The 24,632-nt window shown below is 43.1% G+C and overlaps 1 protein-coding gene across 5 annotated transcripts in view; it reads right to left on the reverse strand.

The window, feature by feature from the left end:
- The window catches only part of TMEM108 (transmembrane protein 108), a 292,926-nt gene that overhangs the window by 199,587 nt on the left and 68,707 nt on the right, over nucleotides 1-24,632 (reverse strand). The window contains exon 1 of one of the 5 annotated variants that reach the window (XM_019483541.2): nucleotides 20,612-20,714. The exons of 3 other annotated variants lie outside the window; for them this stretch is intronic. The gene's annotated coding sequence lies outside the window, so the exon portion shown is untranslated. Of the gene's footprint in view, nucleotides 1-20,611; nucleotides 20,715-24,632 lie in introns of those variants that run through there. One more of the 5 variants, XM_059728777.1, reaches the window with a different exon arrangement.

Genomic DNA, 24,632 nt, shown 5'->3' on the forward strand with positions numbered 1-24,632 from the left:
TGTGAAAATGTTGTCCTAGGTCAAATTTTTTTAAAAAAATGGGAAAAAGTGTTTATGATAAGATAAAGCCTTTTTTGCATTGTTAATAGCTCCTTAGATTATTAAAGTAGAATAAAAGATAAAAGCTAATTTACTTTCATGTTTTTATCTACATTTTTGCACTGTGCTGCCTAAAAGAATCAAATCTGGCTATTTCCATTTGCATCCAGCCAGTATCACATTCAGTTTCTACATGCTAGCCTAATGCTTTAGGTTTTCAATGTCAGATCAATATTTAAAATCATATTTAGAAACTACAGAAAAGAAGCATAAAAGCGTAGGTCTGGGTCAAGGGAATTTAGGTTCTGCTCTCAGCTTTGACCCCATTTTCCCATTTAGCCACTGGCAAAGCTTGATTTCTCTGTTTCAGCTCCCCATCTGAAAACAGTGACACTTCTTTCTGCTACCCTTTGGGTTTGTTGGTTTAGGTAAGTGGTTCCTAACCTCGGGTTGTTACCCAAATGAGGGTCATGGGAGCAATGCTGTGGTGCCGCACACAAAGGATGAGCTGCGCCGCGTGCCAGAAGCAATCCTGCGCCCACTCCCAGGCCACCGCTGCAGCTGCATTCCACTCTCAGCAGCGGGTCATGGTAAACAAAGGCTGGGAACCACAGGTTTAGGTGATGAGCTCTAAATGGGAAGGTCCTTTGTTCACCATGTGTTTATACAATGCCTACACTATGGTGAGACTCCAATATCTCTCAGAGCCACTAGCCACTGCTGGTCTACTAATAGTAAGCTACTAAGGAGGGAAAAAGGGAGAAAACTTTTCAAGTCAGGCTGAACAAAGTGCTACAGTTCTTGACAAAACTCCCTAAGGCCACTGGCAAAATGAATATTAGCATAAATTAATCCAAGATTTGGCTCTGAGCGGAGTAGTATTTATTTCAAACTATAAGTCTCAACCAACTTTTAAAAAAACAAACAAACAAAATTAAGTTAGGCTTAGGCACGTGGCAGGTCCCCAGGAGTGAAGGCAAAGGAAAATCCATCACATTGGCAAATGCAGATTTTGCCTGTAACGTCTACAGGACTTCCCTTTCTCAGCTCCTGTCTCCACATTAACCTGACAATACCAAAGAGTTGGTACTATAAATTTCAAAGAGATGATGAACCCACATTATTCTAGTTCTGGTTTGAACCTTCCAAGAAGTTAGAACTGGGGTACCACTGATTTATACCTTCCTCTGAAACGAAAAAACATAACATGTATTTAAATTAACATTTGACATCAGAGGTGAGGAACTGCTGTAGGAATACTATACCATAAATAAGAGGCGTGCAGTTGTTATGAAATGAGAGGCACTGTGTAGAATCACAGGCCTGGATGAATCATTTACAAAGTTGACAGCTTTAATGGGTTGGTCATGGTAAATATATCAACATTTCATTACCTGTCACAAACTAATAAAAAGTCCCATTAAAACTATGCAAATTCTTTGTACAACCTAAACAAATGATGATCAATGTTCATACTTGCTTCTTGAAGAATAACACACAACTAAATAAATAATGTATCTGTGGTGCATGGTGGAAGGTAAAAAGACTTTTGGAAGTGTCAGACTAGGATTCCAAGTGTTTTTTTCTCTTTTCTTTTGTGGACCAGTAGGATGAAATCTTCCAGAAATTTCAGAGCCAAATTATACATCAGATTAAATCATTTTCTGCAGACATTCAGCTCCTTTCCATTCCTCCCCACCTCCCGACTGTTTAGTCAATGTATGAAGGGAAAATTTCTTCAACAGCATAATTGGGCACAGAGAGAACACAGGCTCTGGAAAGAAGAAAACATTGGGGGGGGAGGGGTCGGTTTCTATTATTATTTAAGATTTCCTGCCCAATTAATTTGGGTATAAATCCAACCTGTGCATCAGTACCAGCAGAAAGATGACACACCACCTAAGGTGCACATCTGGTAGGTCTTGCTTTGGTACATGTCACAAGGGTGAATTTTGCTCTACATATGGAAATAACAAATTCATTTGCAAGCTGGGTGACAAGAGACAAGAAAAAGAACAAAAGGCAAAGAGAAACAAATGCACACAGGTGCACAGCACATGTCCTCCTCTTCCAATGTTTTCAGAGAAGAAAGTGGTAACATTTTTTTTGCAGCCAATTATATTCTTTTTCCTTTTCGTGTGAAAGTCTTTTGTCCCTACCCCCCAGCTTTATTTTCCTATTGGGAAGAGAAAATTTCTGTCCACTGTATTGCATGGGTATGGATGAGCACATCTGGGTCCATAAGGAGTTCCCTATTCATATACAGCTTCAGGTCAACAGCATAAACAAAATGTGTAACAACTGACTCCTCCATGGGGGGGGGAGGGGCGGTGACAGACAGGAACCCAGGGACTGCACAAGGAACACAAGACAGTCCCTCCTTCTACCATTTGCTGATAACATAGGATGCAGACACACCACTGTCTTTTGAACTGTAAATTATACTAGGATCCAGAAGTGGTAGGCAACCAACATATCCTTGCACAGTAGACTGTAGGCTGCTATTACAGTGATGGGGAAGCAGACAATAGTTTGAGCAAATGGGTACTGTGGGATAGAGACACTAGAACACAGGTAGGAAAACATTTTTCAGACAAAATAAATAAATAAATAAAATTGCTCCTTACCTGACCTCATAGTTCTTATGCTCAAGCATAAGAACAAAAATGCACTAGCCTATTGAGCACTAAGAACCAGGGACTTAACACAGAATGATTTCATTGTCCATTATTATCTAACCTGATACTCGCCAATCTCTACAATGCACAGGTTAAAGCAACCTACCTGGGAACAATCTTGTTCTTGTGCAATCAGGTTTTTGCTGCATCTCTCTTGTCTGTTGGCTACCTGATAATTTCTCTTATATCCTGTTTTTATTTATATATGGAGTTTTACACAACTTGCCTATGTATCCCAGCCATGCAGTTGGTCCAATAAAGAGATCACCCACAAAAATATCTTATGCTTGGAGAGTCAGTTGAAACTGATGAGAGCAGAGGACCTGCTGATGTAATTACATGCTGATGTAATTTATGGTAGTTTATATGCTGTAATGGGAGTCTAGAGCTCTCCTGTATGGGCAGCCCGTCTCACACTCTTCTGCCCCGTCTTGATATCTTTCTTGTTGGAAATATATATTGTAGGAGGTTGCTTTATGTCTGTGGCCCTGGTGTACATGGCTCCACCTTCAATGGATCTTTGAGTTAGGGCCTGTGAGGATCTTGATTACCCCTTGGGACCTAGATGTTCAGTCAAGAATGATTATTCAGAGATGTGGGCCAGAAAATTTTCCACAGAGCATTTTCCGGAAAATTTTCCGGAGCTTTGTTTTTCCATTGGAAATTTTCCATTTCTAAAAATTCACTGTTTCATAAAATTCATTAGTAACAATGAATGGATGATAATACAATATTAGGCAAGCTTGGCAATTTCAAAGTTGTAATTAATGTTTTTCAAGTGATTATCCCTAGGAAGTGTGAGAGAGAGTACATTTATGTTTTATTGATTTATAAACAGGAGGGTAAATATACTCACATTATAATCCAAACCAAAAATCAAGTTATGAATTTACCTAATTGGCTATGCAGGTCAAATCAAAACCAAAGCATGACATATAATGCACAGTTCTTTGAGTGTGCTAAAATTGGTGTTTCAACAGTTTTCAGTTCCTTTTTTCCCTTAAATTTAAACAAACAATGTAAGTACATGCTATTGTGTACTGTCTTTACATTTTCACAAGTATTCCAATAAAAATAATTTCTTTCCATATAAAGCTTTGAATTTGTTTGAATATAACATTTAAAGCACATTACGTGTGCTGTATTTAATTTTTTTCCTAATCAAATATTTCAGTTCAAATACTTGTAGCTATTGGGATATAAAATTAAAGTGGGAGTACTTTTTTAGTTTTGTTTACTAAATATAAAAGTCAAATAAGCATGCTAAATCAGATCACGCTCTATTTAGAGCATTGGAAAATTTTCCCATTCAAAATTTTCCAGAAAACCCACATCTCTACGATGATTAGTCCCCATGTCTTGTTCCCTGCCTTTATTAAACTGCCAATGGAGGTACTGAACTAAAATAAAGAGTTGCCATCACTCATCATAATATTACATCAGAGCACCCATGCACCATGAGGATCGGTATCTTTCCCTCCCCCAATCTTCCTCTTTCTGGGATTCCCCTTTGAAGGACAGCCCCTTGGGCCCCATTTGCAATGTCATGGGGTTCCTTAACAGTCTGTACAACAGTTTGTTGTATGCCAAAAATCACTGGGCACACTCAGCCACTAGATTTCCCCCCTCCAGTGGGGCTACTGTCTCTTCAGGGGTGACTTCCCATGTTGTTCTTGCTCACAACTGAGGTATGGCCCCCACTCCCAACAACTACAGGCCCACCACTTTACCCAAGGGTTACTGCCCCTCGTAAGTACAGTCTCCCCATCTGGGGCTCCTAACACCTGGGCCACATTTCATCTTGTACTGTGTTCTTGGTCTCTTACTTATGGTTTCTGCCTGAAACCGCTCCTTTCATTCTCTTTTCGCGTTTCCTTTTTTCCAGGTCTGGACAGTCTTGAGCCTTCAGTGCCCTGAGAAGCTCCTGCTAGCCATTCTTTTCCAGCAGTATCTGCCGTGGCTGTTGCTCCAGAGTTTCCTCACCAGCGTCTGCACGCCATCCCCAGTAAGTACTTTCCCTGCATCTTGACCCCTGTTCTGGGGTCCGTCCTCCAGTCCCCGCAGCTGGGCATCTTCCTCTCCCTCCAGAGTTTCAGCATCTCTCTTTTAAGTTTTGCATGCCCCTGACATCATTCTCTAATGTCTGGTTAAGAGGGGCCACGCTTGCGTTTCTTTCAGCCTCGCTGGCATTGGCTCAACCACCAGGTAAGCATAGCAAGGGTGGATTCCGCCACCCTGCTACACATATACTATTATTTTTGTGGGGTAACTTTACATCAGAAGAAAGCAACTTAACCAGTGCTGGGCTGTATACAGAAGCGGATCCAGAAAGTACCTGCCTTTCAGACAATACTACAGGAACAGCAGCCAGGGACTTTTTTTTAAGTCCCTGAAGCAAGAAAGATGCCTCCTTTCCTGTCCCCTCTGTGCTCAGCAGCACATTTCCTCTCCTTGCCTTTCCTCCCACTGCCACTCCTGCATTCCCTGGTTGACTCTGGGGCAGAAAGCTTCAGAGATGCTCCTGCCTCACTCCAGCAATGCTACCAAGCTCAGCCCAAGACAGTAGTGGTGGGCACTCCCCAATCCCTCCCTTCCATCTGCGCGCCAAAAAGTGTTCCCCACCAGCCTAGAGGCAGGCTCAGGGAGGGGGAACCTGTCTGGCACTGCTGGCTTCTAGCTCTATATTTGCACTGGTAAGTAGGTTACAGCAATGAAAATATGATATGTCTGTACCCCTCAAACATTGACTTCTGACAGCAGCACTGTCTCAGACCCAACTTCTAGTTTTACAGCAGAGAAGAAGACAGCCTACTTTCCTTCCCAAATTGAAACAGAGGAAGGTGTGGGGACAAGCAGCTTGCCCACTCTAAGCATAATGGGGCTGGGGAGAAACAGAGCACTTTCAGATAGAATGAAGCAAGTGACATATTCCTGTACCATGCAGACTAACAGCAAGAAAAGGGAGGAATTGCAATTCTAAGTCACAATTCATTCTTCAATCTGTTCTTGGTGTTGGGGTGTCACCTGGTAGGGTTGCGTCCCACACCTCTTTTGCGTTTGGTCTGGCTGTGCTGCTGGTAGAGCAACCCAGGGACGTATTTATCCATAGTTCCTATTGTGCTGCGCTCTCTCTCTCTCACCCGCCAAAACTTGATGGAATGTTTAGTCATTAGGGAGGTAGAGTGCATGACTGGCTTAGTCCCCATGTCCTACCTCAGGATCTTCTGGGGGCTCCTCCATCCCCTACACCCTTGTCCATACCACACCGCAATGATGTTATTATTGGCCTGTGGGAGCCTACTCCCCGAGTGAAGTAGTCTCTTCTCACCAACTTAATATATTTGTCTAGTCTGCTGCTATTATCAAGGCACCGTGCCCTCCTGCCTGAGCTCTACAAGCACAAAAGAACAAAGAACACCTTTGCCCCCAACTCAGTCTCTCCCTACCTACAACTAAAGTTAGAAGTCTGTGTACCTGGCTCAATACCTTTTGGTGCCAGTTACAGCAATAATGTCCCCAGCAGAGAAAAATACAGATAAGAAAAAAATAAAGGAACAATCTCCACTCAGCTTCCTCTGGGGAACACGTCTGCATCCCTGATGTCCTTCTCTTTTCTTTATGTCCTATGAACAGGGCCACATTTTGGCCCCACACTTAAGTCCTCAAACCCCCTCTGGAAGGGTGTAGAAGAGGCTTACAACATTGAGAGACCATGTGGGTGCCACCAGGATGTGCCTTCAGCCCCTCTTGTACACCATCCTCCCTAAGCTGGGTATGGCTCCCATGCCCCAGCATTGTCCTGGCTACCATCAAGCCCTCTGATGGGGAGCCTGAAATAATGGAAATAACCCTCAATTCACTGGGATCACTGGTCCCCCAATTCTTCACTCACAGTTTTGATCATGCAACTATGTGTTGGGATGTTCTTCTGTTGCTGCCCCAGCTGCTACCAAGCTGCAAACAATCACTGCACTACTTGTGCCGAAATGGCTGTATTCTCCCCATCTCCCAGCTGCTGGCACTTCCCTCTGTCTGAAGGAAATTGCTTCCTCCGGTCCCAGCTCTCTGAGAGTGTCCCAGTTCCCTCTGGGAGTGCTGTCTTCTGGTCCCCATTAGCCATTTCTTGCCGGGGCTTAAGATCTCCAGCCACGGGTTCCCTCCTTCAATCCAGAGCGAGTACAGTTTGAAATGCTGAATATGAGATGCTGCAGCATGCTGGAGTGTTCTGATTAGTATGCTTCGGCAGACTTGATGAATCAAGTCTGCTCTGATGTGTTCGAATTAGAACACATCAGAGCACGTGTATAGGTACCCATAGACATTATCACACTGGAGGAGCCCCAAAAATAAATATGGGACACATGAGAAGGAAATACACAAAAGGTGTCAGTGAAGTGAAGCTTCAACTAGTTGTCTCTGATGCAGTTGATGAAGGCTGCTGTGGTAAGAGAGCTCCAAGGAACAACCTGCCAGCATACGTTCCCATCGACTGCAAAGGACAAGCCCCAGGTTCCCCTGGGTCTAACAAGAATGTTTCAGCAATGAAGTTCTAAAGCCAGCTTCTCAGGTTGTGATATTTGCTGTAGCTCAACTGAAGTCAAGGAGGGAGCATCAACCACTTTCTTTTATGAAACACAGGGCCCAATTCATGCCCAGTGCAGTTGATAGAAACATCTCAAAAGACTTTAGAGTACGCTCCTCCTTAGAAAATAAATTTTTGGACTTGCAAAAAAGAAAGTGCTACAGTTATCCAGTTTGCATGTTATCAAATGATTAAGGGGAAGTGGTATCAAGGGAAGTGACATTTGAAAACTGGATATTGCCTGCACTTTCAAGATGTATGCCGCTACTGTACGTGCATGAGTTTTATTTGACTAGGCAGTATTCCTGCATATAAATGAATGTGGAAAGAAACCATTGAGAGAAATCAATGCACTGAATGGAATTTTACCTTCTTATTCTTGTTTCAATTTGGTGTATTCTATAACTTGTTCTTGTCTCCCTTTCTCTCTATTATCCTCAAGTGCCTGAAATTCTCTTTGATGGAAGACAGCTGCATCCTACTCAAACTGACAAGCCCTGGAAGAATGCATCTGACAACCTAGGCCTAGAAAGATAAAATTTACAATTGCTTCATTCAGTTTTCAAAGGTTCAAAACAGTTCAACTTGAACTTTTGGCTAGCTGTTGGTTTCCAGCACTGATGGCTTCCAAGGTGACTGGCTTGGTCTGCAGACATGCCAACTTTGGCTTTGATCTTGTCAGGTATCATAAACAAAGCAGGATCAAAACTGGTCAGTACTCAAACTGAAGACTTGCACAGGAAAGCACTCTAGTCCTGCAGGAGCTTATGCTGGCCATTTAATAGGTGGTGCTCTTACCCCCCCCCCCCAGCTCACCAGAGTAGGTAGTGACAAGATGACAAGGGCACTGTGTTATGGAAAATGTTGTGTTTTATCTGATGTAAGAGAAAACAGCACTAGACCTGTGTGAATAGGGAAGTATTCAATTCAGATTTGGCCAATTTGGAGGACAGGGATTCGATTTGGAAATTCCGATTACTGTCCTGAATTGATTTGGCTGAATCAGCTTTGGAAGATCTGGTGCTGATTTGGAAACATTTGGTGATTCGGATCAGACAGGGACAGGCAGGCACAGCCGGGCGGCTCCTCCGGCAATGCCTGCCTCTTCCTGGGTGGGGGGAGCCACAGGAGAAGCCCCCATGGCTGCCCTGACCAGCCCCATCCCCCACCCGGCCCCAGCCTAGTCCTGGCACTTTTTTTGTTTTTTTTAAAGCCCTGCACTCAGTGACTGCAGCAGGAGCTTGGAGTTCTCTTGGCAGAGCCCCCCCCCCCCCCCATGCAGCCCCTGCTCCCCAATTGTCCCCCCTGCACAGCCCTGCCCTGATGGCATTCCTGCCCAGCCCCAGTGGTCCAGAAAAAAAAAATGCACTCACTGACAGCAGCGGTAGCAGAAGACCTGGGGCCATGTGGTGTAGTCCCCTCCCCCTCCACCCAGCCCCACCCCTGATAACTGCACCACCCGGCCCCAGTATCCTGGCAATTTAAAAAAAAAAAAAGCCCTCACACTCACCAGCTCTGGCAGTGGTGATCAGGGCCTCTGAGGGCTCATGGCAGAGCCCCCCCATGCAGTGCGGAATGCAGGTGCAGCTTGCTCCAGACAGCAGCAGGGTATAGTCCCCACTCCCAGTGCTGTTGGGCCCGCATCAGTGCTGGGAGTGGGGGCTCTTCCCTGTTGCCACTTGCTAGCCTGCATTGGGGGGGGGGGGGGGGGGGGGGAGGATGGAATGTGGTCATGCCAGTGGTGGGAGCAGGGGCTCTGCCCTGCTGCTGCTTGCCTCCTTCCGCCTGAAGCAAGCTGGACCTGCATCCTGCCCCCCCGGGCAAGCAGCAGCAGGGCATAGCCCCCCGCTCCCAGCGCTGCTGCACCCACATCCCACACCCCCTGCCCCACTCCTCAAGTAACGCTTGTCCCAGCCCCAGCCCCACTCCCCCTCCCTCCCCCAAACCCCTTCTTCCCCCAAATGCAACAGACTTACCAGCTGGACGCAGCTGTCAGCTGCCTGTTTAGTCTATGGCTGAATCTCCAAATGGGCCAAATCTTTTCTGAAGCATCCAAATTGATTTGGAAAAATCTTCAAATTGTTTTGGAGCTTTTACTTGATCTTCTGATTCGATTCGGAGATTCGGTCCCCAAATTGGGCTAAATCTCCTCTGAATCAAATCAGCTACCTAAGCTTTGCACAGCCCTACTAGACACCCATGGTTATGGAATATCCCAGGTCACTTTCTTTTTTTTTTTTTTTTGTTGCAAGTGAAGTTCACATTAGTTTTCACTGAAAAATTACATTCTGCCTGCATATAAGCTTCTTGCTGTAGCTTCAGACATGTACCTTATTCCACATTATTCCCCAATGCGTACTACTGTTTTGACCCCCAGACATAGCTACATTTCAGAGATGGATTCATTGGCATCTGTGCACAGAGGATGAGAATTCGATCCAAGAGTCTATTTGATCCAACTGTCTATTTCACTACTTACATTATTTAATGCAAAGTAGATGCATGAAGAACTACACTGAAGTCCTGACCTCTTAACTGTATGTTTAGTAAGTCTTTTATTATACAGCTAATTTGGGACTTGACAGCATCCTGGATTACATGACAGTGCAGAGGAGAAAGAGGGGAAAAGAAGCCAGATCATCCCTGCAAGAGGATTTGATCTGTGGGTCTCAGAATATAACAGCAAACATGTCTCTACTTCATCCCTGGATTATGTGAGTGGGGAGAGGGGGGTTGGACGTGACAGGCAGAGTCTTGGCTCCACACATACTTCTTGGCTTGAAGGATGATTAACTGTTGCCAGCCCCAAAAGCTGTACTCCATTAACTGTTTTTGCCTTAAAATCTATGCAGAAAGAGGAACCCTATGCAGGCATGGTATAAAGCCTGTGCATGTAAAGCGGTCATGGAGTACAATGAGCAAAATACAGCTCGGAAGTACCCTGTAGTCAGTTGTGATCACCATGGAGACAGCATCCAAAGACACTACATTGTTTTCAGCTAAAAGGACGTGGAATCTGTGAAGTGCAACGAGACCTGCTTATCCCCTGACAGAGGGGTGGGGCTATGGGATGAGGAACAGGCCTGACTGCTCTCTGTTGGGAGAAACTTAGCATCTTACTGCCATGCACCAGTTATTTGTAGGACTCAAAGGCAATTCGTTACAAGTATCACTTTATAGACTGCACAAGACTTCAGTCGGGATGTGTTAGTCTAAGTTGTTAGGGCTGTACAAAGCTTTGGTCCCCGATTCAATTCAGTGGAGATTTGACCCAATTCGGTGGCTGAATCTCCAAATCCGAATTGAATCAGAAGACCCATTAATCTCTCCAAACAGAATCCGAACCTCCGGATCAATTCGGAAAGATTCAGACATAGAGACAGCTTTAAATGTTTTTTCTACATCCCTCTAGGTAGCAGGGGCTCATGAATGTTGTGATGCTGGGGCACATGGAGTGTCTTACAGAAACACGGGGGGCTCCCAAGCGTGCTCGGTAGCAGACCCAAAAGTGGACCAGAAGCACTTCCAGCCAACTTCTGGGTCCATTGGGGAGCGTCCCATGCTTCTGTGGGATGCTCCACGTGCCCCAGCATCACAGCATTCACGAGCCCCTGCTACCTAGAGGTGCGTAGAAAAAAAAAACATTTAAAGCTGTCTCTATGTCCGAATTGCTGATTCTCCAAATCAGCATCGAACCTTTAGATTCGGATTCAGACAAATCAAACCAGGGACAGTGATCCGAATCAATGAATTGAATCACGGTCTCCGATTCAGGACAAATCTGAGTCAAATAGGGCCTGCTTCGCAAACCCCTATAAATTATGGTTTAAAACATCCAGCCTATAACAGACACCTGTGAACTTCTCTGGCAAAGGGCAGCAACATGACCTGATTTTGAATTCTCAGCTGTTACCATAAGCTCCTGTTTAGGGAAACTGAGGAGGAGGAGGAATGTAGGTAGACAATGTCTAAATTACTTTTCTGTTCCCCTGATCCTGGGGAAAGCTGGTGGCCAGTTTGCATTACTTAGAACACAGTTAGCCTACTCCAAGTTGCACAGCTAGATCACTCCCATCCAGGGGGTTTCACTGGGCAGAGATTGGAGGACAAGTACCGTTTGTTGCTTAGTTTTCATTCACAAGTTGTATTTTGTATTACAATTTTTTAATACTGTATTTACTCGATTATAAGATGAGGTTTCCTGACCTCCCAAACAGCATGGGGTGCAGGGGAAAGCCCCTCATCTTACATTTGCATATGAAGTGGAGGCAGGCAGGCAGCTGCTGTGGCTCTGACTGGCCCTAAGCCTGGGTCAAGGCCAGAATCAGACCAACAGCAGCCTCCTACACCTCCATATTACTTCCCATCTGCATCTTCTGCTTCCAGTCCGGATCCACCCTCTTCCCTCCCCCTTACTGTCAGGCACAGCTCAACTTTGACTTGGGCTGAGGTCTCTCCCCACCAAAGAGCACATGGAAACTCCTTCCCCTGTCTAGGCAATCAGCAGGGCTAACACTGCTACATGGCCAGGCAAGGGCTGAGGTTCCATGTGCTGTGCTCCACAATAAAGGCGCTCGTGCAGCATCTGACAGTAAGGGGGGGGGGCAGGGGAGAAGACAGAGATTGGGGACAGTGGGGAGGGAAAGAGGCAGAGAATGGGGAGGTGCAGGTGGTGGAGAGGGCAGGAAGCCTGCCGGGGGCAAAGAACTGGAGAGGGCAAAAGCAAGGGGACCACTTGACCCCTTCAGCCACTGCTTTCCCAGACATAGCGGGGGGGGGGGGGGAAGGGGGGGATTCAAGACAGCCCTCCAATACTCAGAATCTATACCTAGAAAGTTATAACAAGTTAACATATTCTCCATATATAGAATCTAATTATTGGGGGTCATCTTATATTCAAGGTTGTCTCATATTTGAGTAAATACAGTATGATGAATGGATAAGTAGAATGTTATTTCCACTGGGCAGGCATATTTTGCCTCCTTTAACGAACTTGGACATAACTGCTAGTATTTCATTTTATTTTTACCTGCACAGTCCATAAAGGAGCACAATGGAATACCAATGCTTGCCTGACCATGCTTGCCAAACTCATTGGCTAGGGACAGAGATTCAAAAAGCCCAAGCCTGAATTGATCTAATCTTTGCAGGTTAGTCTAACCTGCGCAGACTGAGCCAGCCCGAGTATGATTGGGGAGAGGTTTAAACCCCCACCCTTGCCTACAGAGACCCTAGCTGGGGTGCGCCTGGAGGAAGAAAGGGGGAAAACAGCCCTTGCCAGGGTTGTCTCCTCCACTTCAGTGGAGAAGAATGCTTTGCAGGGGGCAGAGCAGCCCCTGCCAGAGACTAGGCTGTGCCAGCTGGGTTTCCCACCCCAACCCCCTTGTCAGCCAGCTGTCACTGCTCCGGCTATGAAGCATAGGGGCAAGGCCAATGCTGCTCTGCTTGAGCAGACAGCACAGCCCAGCCCAGGGCTGAAAAGCATGCTGGGTTACTAGAGGACTGCGATTTAAAATTTTAACCAGGAAGAGGTCTGGGACAGAAGTTCCATAAACTGGTTTGACTTAAATCAGTTAGATCTGATACTATATTCAACCAGGTTTACCTTAAACCAGTGTTGGCCATTTCAAAAGCAGTTTACATGTACTGAACTTCTGTTCCGTAACTAGTTTAAACCTGTATCTGATCACTTATACTGGTTTGTGTTTAACTTCTGACTTAATGGCTAGGGACAGAAGCAAACAGAACAAGACCCTACACCTTAACACAAGTGAAAAACCTGCCCACGATCACCTGTCTGGGGTCTTGTGAACCCAGCATTCATTCCTGCCTGTGGCAGGGGGTCAGGCTACATGATCTGTTCAGGTCCCTCCTGACCCTAGCTACTATGAAACTATCTTCACTGTCACCATGATCAACACACTCTACTCTAAACTCATGCCTCACACAGTACAGTCTTTTCATCCAATGCACAAAATGCCCTTACAGAAGCTGTGGGCGAAACCTAACAACCACAGAGATCCAGTCTGGATCATAGTCCTTTATTATTTTTCTGAAAGGATTCAACAACTAGTAGGAGAACACTTTTCACAAAGCACCCACTCCATTTCTCATCTCATGGTCCTTGTTCTCAAAGGAAACCTATACAACAGATTCAGAAGACAGGCCTGGGAACAAAGTTGCACAACTTTACTGGACACCAAAAGCCATAGACTTAACACAAACCACGGTTTTATAGCACATTATAACTTGACTGCTCCCTCTGCTATACAGCTAATTGCACGCAGGTCACTCACGCAGCTATCTTCTCAAGGCCAGTTGGCACTGCATTCTGAGTTTCTAGCCAATTTATTTTTCATGGAGCAAACCTGTCCCCACAGAAACAAAACAAGTAGTAAAGAAAACAAGTACACAAAACAACAAATAGAAAAAGCAAAACCTGCAGTCTTCTCTCAAACCCTGCAGGGACAACCCAAGCTCCAAACATCTCCCTTAACCCCAAAGCCCTCCCTCTCTCCTTTTCACTCTGCTCTTGGAGCTTTTAAGCTTCTTTGTGGCTCCACCCCAATTCATCCATCCATTGCAGGTGCTGCCAGCCTTCCAGCCAGGCCGGCTCTTAGCTGCTAACTACCTGCAGCTGGATCTTAGGGTGAACTGCAAGCTGAGCATCTTCTTCAATAACAGATACCTCATTATCAAACTAATCATGTTTTTCATATTTTTCCTGAACTACTGCAGTTACAACACCACTACAACACTGACTTACCACTGTTACATGTTCACATTAGTTAGAAAGCACTATTAGCTGGCCAATGGGTATCCATGTGTATAGACCTTACCTATTTAGGCATACAAAGTCTGATCCTGCACAGCCTGAAGTCAACAGAAAACTCCAACTGACTTAAATCAAACAGGATCAGGACCCCACAGTGTATTTGCCAATGCTCCCTATGTATTTTGATCAGACTGTCTTAGGGCATAGTCTGTGCAGCCACTAGCAAGCAGAAGTGAGAAACAGTCTATACTAGGAATATATTTAACTTTGCCTTGCAGTCCTTCTATAGAGAATGCATTTTCATACAGACCTGTCACACATCTTGCCCGTATACCTTTCTGACCTCTGAAACAGAGGTGAACTTTTTTATCAATGTTCAGTAGCATCCAGGAAGCTTTAAGAAAAGAACAGATGTAAGTTTTTCTATCTTCCAAGACTTTTGCAAATTTGGTTAATTAGATGGTTATTTTTAAAAATATATTATTTCAAACCAAAGAAGAGCTAGCCTTCATATTCCTCTCAGTGCATATGTAATTTTGTCCTAATTGCGCAAAAGAGAGAGAGAGAGACACAGAGAGAAATTATTCTTACAAAGTAAAAAGAAAAAACTGAGCAGTGGATCTGTTCTGAAATGTGGTAAAACAAATATACTTAAGAAGGGCCCCTCCAGAGAAAGTAAATTAGTATTTCATCCCTTTGAAGGATCTTATTATACATTCTATCAGAGGTCTGATTTTCTGTACAAAGCAAACATTACTCTTTGGAGTGCTGTACAAAGAGATCTATACCCAATGGAGAAAAGACCTAAAGGAGGGATTTATTGAAGATGACTCTTGCCCTCTTCTTAGTAATTTATGATGTTCCCAGCGCATCCAACATTGATGCAGAATTCAGGAAACCTAATAAAATATAATGTGATCTAACAAATAACATCAAGGAAAAGGTACTATTAAATATATCATTTGCAAAATTAATAATTAAGACACTAAGGAAATTATATCCTTCTATTTTTTTTTTTTACTTCTTGTAGCATGTACAGGGCATGCACCTACATATTATTGGATGTGGACTGTGCATAGCACCTTTAGTTTATTATGCATAGTCAGCATGCTGCGAGTTATAATGTCATCTCTGGCAATGATACTTTGGAGACTGGATGCGGCATTTCATCTGTCTGCCTTGGTATAGCCAATTATGAACTGGAAATACTACTACTTCCCAACTTCAGAGTAGTGTTTTGATGATTAATTAAATAATAATAATGAAATATTATATTAAATATTAAAATAATACCAATTAATTAAATAATATCCCTCAAGCACTACAACTAATTCAGCTGGTCAAAACAAACAACCCCCCAAAACAAAAAACAACTTCCCCCCTCCCCACAAAGAAATGTTCTTAACATTTCAAAATATTTTAACCAGATTAAGTGATTTACTTACAAGAAAGAGAAAATAAACTATTTATTACAGTAGACTGAGAGAGAAACAAAAATCTTTTCTAACATTATGCTTCTATGTAAAAAACTGAGGTTGGTATCACAGGAATAGTACATGATTGAATGGAAAGGCAGTTCTTTATGAAATACCCTCTTAGTTGCTATGTGATCCACAGTTTGAAACAATATGGGAATCCTGAAATACGCTACTGCCTCCAGGATCAAATATTTCATGTAAAACGTCTTTAAAATGTAAATGTACAGCTCTGCACCTGGGTTTCTTCATAACACAGGAAACCTAAACTCAATGATATTGCATGCATTTTTTAGCTATTGAACTGGATTGATCATAAACATTTCAATTCTGTGATAAAAAAGAAACCAGCATGCTGGCTCACACTCGTGGTCAATGATAAGAACTCATTGATATCTCCTTCCTGTCTTCACTACAAACCAGTATGACCTGGCTACCTTAGAAAGATGGAACCAAGAAGTCATTTCTCACCCAGTTCACATAATGAAGCACAAATGAAAGCATGTTTGCTCTGGGAGCAGATTCCGCCCCCCATTGCTTGTCACAATATACATTTTCAACAGCACTTCACGTATTCCTCTGCCACTTACAAGCTGCAGATGAGAGCCCTAGCAGAGAGCATGATGCTATTGTGATTAAAACAGTAGGAGTGTCATTATGAAGAGTGGTGAACCTCTCTCTCTCTCTCTCTCTCTCTCTCTCTCTATATATATATGTGTGTGTGTGAGTGTGTGTGTGTTTGTGCACGCATGTGCGTGTGTGACATAATGTTTAGAGCTGCTGAGTGCACGTGGCTTCTAGTAAAGTCAGACAGAACCGCAGATATCCAACATGTCCCAAGCACATGATACAAAGAATACCACCAAAATGATAGCGGTGGCTGTTTCTGCCTTGCAGTATACAATATCTCTGCAAACCGTACTTTCTATTTAAACTGGAAATGATCTTTGACATTTATGGACATCCGTAATCATAAATACTCTATTAAATAGTTATTGTTTTACTTCCTATAATACATTTGTGAAATTGCATGCGTCTTAAAGATGTTCAGTTTAAACACATCTTAGGACTAATGTTTGGCCTTAAGATTGCAGGGAAAAAATAGTTTTTTCTAAAGAAATTCACATTCAAAATTATCCACAGTTATCCAGATCCCATTGGTTTAGAAATCAGGCTCGAATTCCCGAAAAAATGGGTTTCCTTGTCATATTTCCACCTACAGAGAATAAGTTGAAATTCCATATGAAGGGTGTCTATATTTCAATAGTTCTGTACCTCTGCTTTGACTCCTAACAGAAACCTGATTACAGGATAGAACACCATTAACTCTACTTTCTTGCACCCTACAGGTGTGAACAAGAGTTCATGGAATCCTGCTCATATTTAAATGGCTTAGTTTAAGCTGTCTAAACCTGAGTCAGGATCATTGCATGCAAGCATTTGCCACTCGCCAGGAGGAAGTGTGGGAAGCCAGAGGCAAGTCAGTCAGGGGGAGGAAGAGAGGGACTGTCAGGTCCTGGAGACTGAAGGGGTCGGGTGCCTGGTCCAGAAGTATGCTGGTTGGAGGGCTGGGCGTAAAAATACCCTGGTCAGGGTTGAGGGAGTAAAACAACATAGCCCCAAGGATGTGGAGAGCTGCTGGCCTTTTCCAGCCGTAGGGCTGTACTGCAGACCCATGTAAGCTCATTTAAGGCAATCTAAAATGTAATGCTTGTACATGCCCTATGAAAGCTTTTGCTTGGATTCAGTTTATGTTTTGTGTAAGGATTCTACTCAGCTCTTATTGTATCCACATCACCTCAGCTATGCCCAATCTAGGCCCTGCTTTTACCTATTAACTTCACCCAGTCCACACCTCCATTATTTTGGCATATAACTGACACAATCCTAATATTAAGAAATTATTTCTGATTAACTAAAACAGAGGATAGTTGCCTGACTTTGACACTGCAGTTTTCAAACCTCCTCATATTTTATATATTTAGAGAAAGCCTATTTTACAAGATAGTATAAAGGGTTTACAGGCAGATTAAAGGATAAAACTGCCAACAGCTGTAATATATATGGTCGATAGGGTGTTAACCACAAATCTATAATGGTTTTGCTGATTAAACATTGCCCAAATTCCAGTTGGTTTGTATTGCTGCCTTCTGATTCATCACAACATGAGCAGAAAAATGATGATGGAAAAATTTTGCCTCTAAAAGAGCTGCAGTCAAATTCGTAGCACTGATTTTCAAATTCCTCTACTGCTTTTTGAGTAGGCACAGAATTTTCCTTTACTGTTTAAATTCCTTTAGGAAGACTGGCTGCAAAAAATGTCTGGGTTGTTCTTTTAAGTCATGCAGTTCAAGAAAGCCTCTTCTCCCTGCCAAAGAATGAAGCTGCTTGTGCAGAAATCCTTCACCAGTTTCACCTCGTGGCCCCACATCATGGTTGCCAACCGGAGGCATTACACAGAACTCCCCTGGGATTATGTATAATGTCTCTGGTTGGAGGAGAGAGACTCACATCTGCAGGAGGCAAGTGTGTAACTTACACTGCACACTCAACATCTATCCCACAGGGGAGCCACAAACAAGAGGCTTGGACCAGGAGGTGAAAAGTTTTAGTCTGGAATACATGTTTGAAAGTCCTTACCATCTACTGCAGGGGTGCTTGACCTCCATGCTGCCTACGGAGCCTTACCATCCAGCCTGTGGAGCTCCTCAGGGGTCCAGAAATCTGGCAACAGGGCAGTGTTGGCAGCATTAATTGCTGCTTCCCAATTTCTGGACCTATGGAGAGTCTGTCTGCTGGATGATATGGTCTTGCGCATGAGATCATGTTGGCATGCAGTCAGATCCAGTAGGCAGGCAATGCACTGGAGTAGGGTGGCATGATACTGGATTGGGCTGGTGGACAGCACATGGCCAGACTGGGCCCACAAACCAACCTCACATGGATTCCAGCCTGTGAAGCCAGAAGGTTGGACACCACTTAGACTGTATTCACAGGACAGTATTTTCTGGCATTAAACAGAGGAGCTGGGAGGAGACAGATGTTGCACACCATGGTCAATTCCTGGTGCTAGTCAGGGCTAGAACAAAGATCCTCAACGAGGGAAATGGCCAAACTTGGACCTGACTGTCTTGCTGACTGGGACTGTTAGGGTCTCTCTGCTATGCCCTGTTCCTCATCTTCAAACTCCCGGCTGTCCCTAATAAGCTATAGAAAGACCCCCATGTTGTACTTAACCCACCCTCATATGTGGGGAACCCCTCTACTTCTTAGGTTAAACAGCTTCCCTCCTATCCTAGCAGCCTCTTCCTTTTTCCTGAAAAAAATGATGTAGGCCTGCCTTGATGTTGAGGGTGAGTGAGCGCAGACACTGAGCTAACTGAAAAAAAAAGCCATATGTGTTTCATTTGAATGTCTCCACACACAAAAAACAGCACACTTCCAACTTTTACACACCCAGAAATAAAATGCCAGGAAATTTAGTACGCTAATCCCAGGCTCGTAGTACCTGCCCTTTCAGCCTAGAATTACAGAGGCAAGTGTTCAATATGTAAAGGAAATGATCTGCAAACACATGCACGCATACACCCCTGCATGCATACATATGTACATGTGGTTACTGTGGACACACACAAAAAATGGTCATTTTAACATGTAAGGGCCAGATCCTTTTCACTTATTGAGTCTAAGTGGATTTAGGCACCTAAGGGTGATTCTATTTCAGCCTGATAAACTCTTAAAAATTCACTGGTACATGCAATTTTGTAGCACACCCTCATTTTCCCCTTAAGCTTGAGTTACAAGAAAGCAGTGAAGAGGAAGAGGACCTACACACCTTTTGCACTTCAAAGCCTGGGAGTATAACAGGATTGCACTTAGGCACCTAAGTCCAATGAATAGGTGAAATAGAATCTAGCCCCAAATGTCCACCCGCACAACAAAACTGTCTTAACTGCATGTATAGTTATTGCAACCACCCAACTATGTACAAAATGCTCAAAATGAATTTTTTGCACAGCCAATGCTCCTATTCACCGAAACTTTCATACCTATTCTCCTAGTTTTGTCACACACAAAAGCAGGTAAAAAGACTATGCACAAGCAGAAAATTTCAATTGTACGTGGTTAGAACCAATTCTGCAAACGTTATTGTTGAATTTATATACAAACCTTTAGCTACAAGTCACTATAGGCATCAGTCTTTGATCTGTCTCTAGAGTACAATATATTTAGAAAAGCAAATCACCAGAGGTTAAGAATTGTCCAAGTGTGGTGTTTCGTATTTAAAGAATCAATTTAAAAATCCTTTAGGTTGATAGCAACAGTAAAAATATTTTGTCTGTTAAAATCTAATGGTTTTAAATACTTAAATGTTCTTCCTGTAGAACAGCCAGGAGAAAACTACTATGTTTTCAGGTTGATGTATACAAAGACAATCTTTATATTAATTAAACTTCTGAGTTTTCATCAGGGGCTAAAACAGCTTCTCTTTACAAGCATGCTGTGTAGCTACAGCACCATCATAAACAGAAAACACTGAACCAGTAATTGATGTCTCCCTTCCCATATATAGAATGAAAGCATTGGGCACCACTCCCCATGGGGCAGGCGGGTGACAGAAAATAAAACTAGGCACTCCTAGTTTTTAACTCATATTTTGGTAATGGGGGTGGTTTTATTTTTTGTTTTAATTTTTAATACCCCAGAAAATATGGACAACTTTGCTGAAAACTTACCACTCTCCAGGATCTTCCTTTTGGTTTGTCTTTGCATGTGATTATGGATACAATAAGGGTACAATGGCTGCCATTAAAACAGTCTGCCAGAAGTTACCCTATAGCTCATAAGTAGAAAATAATACTTTGTTGTCTTAAGGAAAAGAAACCCTTGGAATTTCTTAATCCAACTCCCTCCTCCCTCTAATTTCTCTCCAGAATATGACATCCTTCTCTGTCACTCTATCCTCATATGCAGCTTACTCAAATTTTATAGAAGTCATGATTCAAAAAGTATAAGAGCAATGAGAACTCTACAAGACAAAGGCAGAACCAAATGCACATACCTGAAGCAATGCATTATGTTGAGGACAAACAGTCCATCAGAGGAAGGCTCTTCTCTGCTCCTAGCCAGCACCACTAAAAGAAACACTATTCCCTGACTTTCAAGCTTAACCAATGAATGTGAGCTTCCTTGGGGAGCTTTGCTTAGTCAGCTCACAGAGACAAAGTTTGTTCTGTAGAGATTTTAGATTCCTGGCAAACACTGCTGAATTGTTTAGAAGTACATTTGTGAGTGTGTGTGGGGAGGGTGGGAAGGGGGGAGGAATTGGTATGTTTGAAAAAAGGCCACATTCTTCCTTCAGTAACACCCATGCAAAACCCCAGAAGTCAGAAATAGGCCAGGTGCAAGTGAGGGCAGACACTGAACCAATAAGCATACTGACTGAATGCTGAGGACCACATTTCACACAGGTGTGCAGAAAATCCATCTGCAAAATGTTCAGGTATTTATTAAAATAAAAAATGCATTTGCATGCACAAATGATCATTTGACCATGCAGACTACAGTGTTAGTACCTATTTGTATGCACAAATATCTAATTTACTTAATCAAATACGTGTTTTTGCATCCAGAACAGATGTACCAGTTAGTGCCGGTTTTTTGGTATACCAGTATCTACTTGTGCTTCTGAGCTGGTTAGCAGTGGAGGTCCCATAGGGAGGGAAGAGAGTCTGTTCTTCCTTAGCTTTTGACAAGCAGCTGCAATGACTGTTACTGCAGATATATTTTTCCAAGTTTCACCCTGTACCATATGTTGCTCTGGGTATAATATGTCGCTTTCAGCCCAGCAAATGGTAAATTCTGCTCAGGTACCACACTGCACAATTGTTATCTAGCCCTGTAAGACCCCATAGATTTCCTATCGTTTACTCATTATTCAAAACACCATATGTCATGAGTTTCTCTCTCTCCAATGCACTTCACTGCAAGATACAACACTTGGCTGCAAGACACATTTACCTCCATCCCACACAAAACATGGTGTTACGTTTTTATTTAATGTAAAACTGCTGAGCTCACAGTGAAGACTCTTGATTGTTTATCATATGTATTACTCAGCCAACCAAGATCAGAGTGCCCCATTTTTACTATGCATTGTATTAAATAAATCCATGGGGCACCCACATCTTGAATACTGTGTGCAGTCAGGTTTCCACATCTCAAAAAGGTTGTAGTAGAATTCAAACAGGGTACCCAGAATGATCAGGGGCCTGGAGCAGTTGCCATACTAAGAGGGACTAAAAGAAGCTAGGACTCTTCAGTTTGGAAATGAGAAGATTGAGGAGGGATATAAATAGAGATCTATAAAATCATTACTTGGTGTGGACCGAGTGAACAGGGAACTGTTGTTCACCAAGTCCCTGAATACTAGAAGCAGAGAGCACATACTGAATTATTAGGAGACAGGTTTAAAACTAACAAGAGAAATTACTTGCTATTCAATATATAGTTAACTTGTGGAATTCACTGCCACAGGAAGTGGTAAATGCAGACAGCGTAGCCAGGTTCAAAAAGGTACTAGACAAATTAATGGATGATGTATCTATTAATAACTGCTGAATAGAACATTTGAAGATGTTTCTTTTGGCATCTCTAAATTAATAATGGTGGCTGCCACGGAGGGTAATGAATAGGGGACATATCACTATAGATCTACCTGGCTCAATGCTTTCCCTTTAGCACCCACTTTTGCCAGTCTCGGAGAGAGGGTACTAGGCTGGATCATTGGCGATGTGTCAGGAGGCGGCATGGTGGGCACATGGCCCTCCAGCTTTCTGCACCAATTGTGGGACACAGAACTGCAGCCTGGCTGGAGCCAGGACCCAGCAGCAGTGGCAGTGGTGAAATTTCTGCGCCAACTGAGGGGTGTGGGGCTTCAGCCCAGCCAGACCCAGTGCCCAGTGGCAGTGGGAGTGCTGGTGGCATAGAGTTATAAACCCCACACTGTGGTGGTAGTACAGAGTTGTGATTCCCTGCCACTGGCAGCACTTACACATCACCTACAGCAGGGGTGGGCAATTATTTTGGGCAGAGGGCTGCTTACTGAGTTTTGGCAAGCCATCGAGGGCCGCTTGACAGGCAGACCAGGACAGATAAATATTAATTTTCTAAATTTTTAGGGGCCCTGTGGACCAGATAGAATGACCTGGCAGGCCACATCCGGCCCCTGGGCCACATTTTGCTCACCCCTGACCTACAGGCTGGATGGACCATTGATCTGAGTCAGTATGGCACTTTTTATGTTCTTATCTACACATAAGAAACTGTGTCCTGCCCTGAAGAATCCACAGCCTACACGGATGAGACAACGGGTCACAGGAAGAGAACATTATCACATCTCAATTTACAGACGGGAAACTCAGACACGAAAAGATTATGCCACTTGCTCCACAGTGCACAGGAAGTCAACAGTGGACTTGGGAACTCAATCAATAATGGAATACAGAACTTTAAGCAAAAGGCAATCCTTTCTCTTGGTTATAAAGAACTGGATGCCTAAAACAAAATACAGAGTTAAGTTTCTTTCTTTGTGTTCCTCATGGAATCTTTTCAGATGTTTGAATTTTAGAAGATGGAGAACAACTGTTTTATATAAGAGATTACACAGTGGGTAAGCTACCAAATAGAAAGGCTTCTCTTAAATACATGTAGTGGAATACTCCTCTTCTACGGCACGGAATAAACAATTGCTTCTAAAAAGCTTCTCTCTCAATCCTACTCAGTATTTCAAGACATTTAATTCTGATTTTACTGATTTTGCAAACCACAGTTGTTGCCCTTTGGATCTGAATCACAGATGTTCCTTTTTTTTTTTAATCATATAATCAACAAAACTTACTAAAGCTACTCATGTTTACCTCTGTCACTTTTATTCATGCAGGTTTTTATGTATTTTTTTCTGTTACAGCGTTTTGCTTGTAACTTGGGTTATAGCTGAATCATAACTTTTGGCTGCACTTATGACTATTTATTATATGTTAAATAAAGAATTACAAACTAGGAATGACAAAAATAAGTCTGCCTTCCCCAAGCACGTAATGAACCGAACACAGCTGATAGGAATTTAGTACCACTGCAGAACATGGTACCAGCAGGAAGGGATATAGATTGCTGCGCAGTCTGCTTGCAGCAACATAAAGAACAAGGGACGCGTATCTGGCTGTGCTAATAAAACTGTCTGAACTAAGTCAGAGCCTAAGATAACCAATGCAAGTCAAATGTGTATCCTTCTGTAAGGAGGGACTGTGAATTTAAAGGGGCATGTGCCTGCTGCAAACACTATCATTTCTTTCCAATTAAGGCATTATAAACTGTAAACAGCAAGGCAGACCTATAGCAACCTGAATGCGGCTGTAAATGTGTGCACTGAAACATAGCAGCTGTAAATGTCACTGCATAGGACTCCTGGACTCTAGTAAATGACCATAATGAGTTCAGTATCAATCAAACTGTTTTCCCCTTGTCAGAAATAAAACCTGGTTTTTGACTTTTAAAAATAGCTATTAATGTCAATCATGATTCCAAGTCAACCACACCAGGAGGCTCCTGGCTGCATCTTGAAAATTGTAAGTCTGACATGACAGATGGTAATAGGAAGTGTTTGTTATTCACACAACAGCAACAGCAGCCACCCTGCTTCCAGGACTTACAGCCAAAAATAGAAGGGAAATAAAAATCAAAGCTTTCGGTCAACACTCAAGGCTAAGAAAAAACATACCTGGCTATGCTTGCATTGTTGCTGTCCTGAGTATACCAGGGTACAAATGCTACCCAAACTGGGATTCACATCACAGTGAAACCTGCTTCATAAGAACATGAGATAGAAAAATTGCTGCATGTAGAATAAAAGCGTTCAGCTCTAAACTGCAGATTGTAGTTTACTGGTTAAAAAAAAAAAAAAATATATATATATATATATACCCTCACAAACATCAGCAAAAATGCTTTTGATGAGGTGTGTAACCGACACACTTTGGGCTTGCTTATACAAAAAAATTACACCTGTGTGAACCTAATCAAAT

The sequence above is a fragment of the Alligator mississippiensis genome, chromosome 5 (genome assembly GCF_030867095.1).
Source record: "Alligator mississippiensis isolate rAllMis1 chromosome 5, rAllMis1, whole genome shotgun sequence".
Classification (NCBI taxonomy): domain Eukaryota; kingdom Metazoa; phylum Chordata; order Crocodylia; family Alligatoridae; genus Alligator; species Alligator mississippiensis.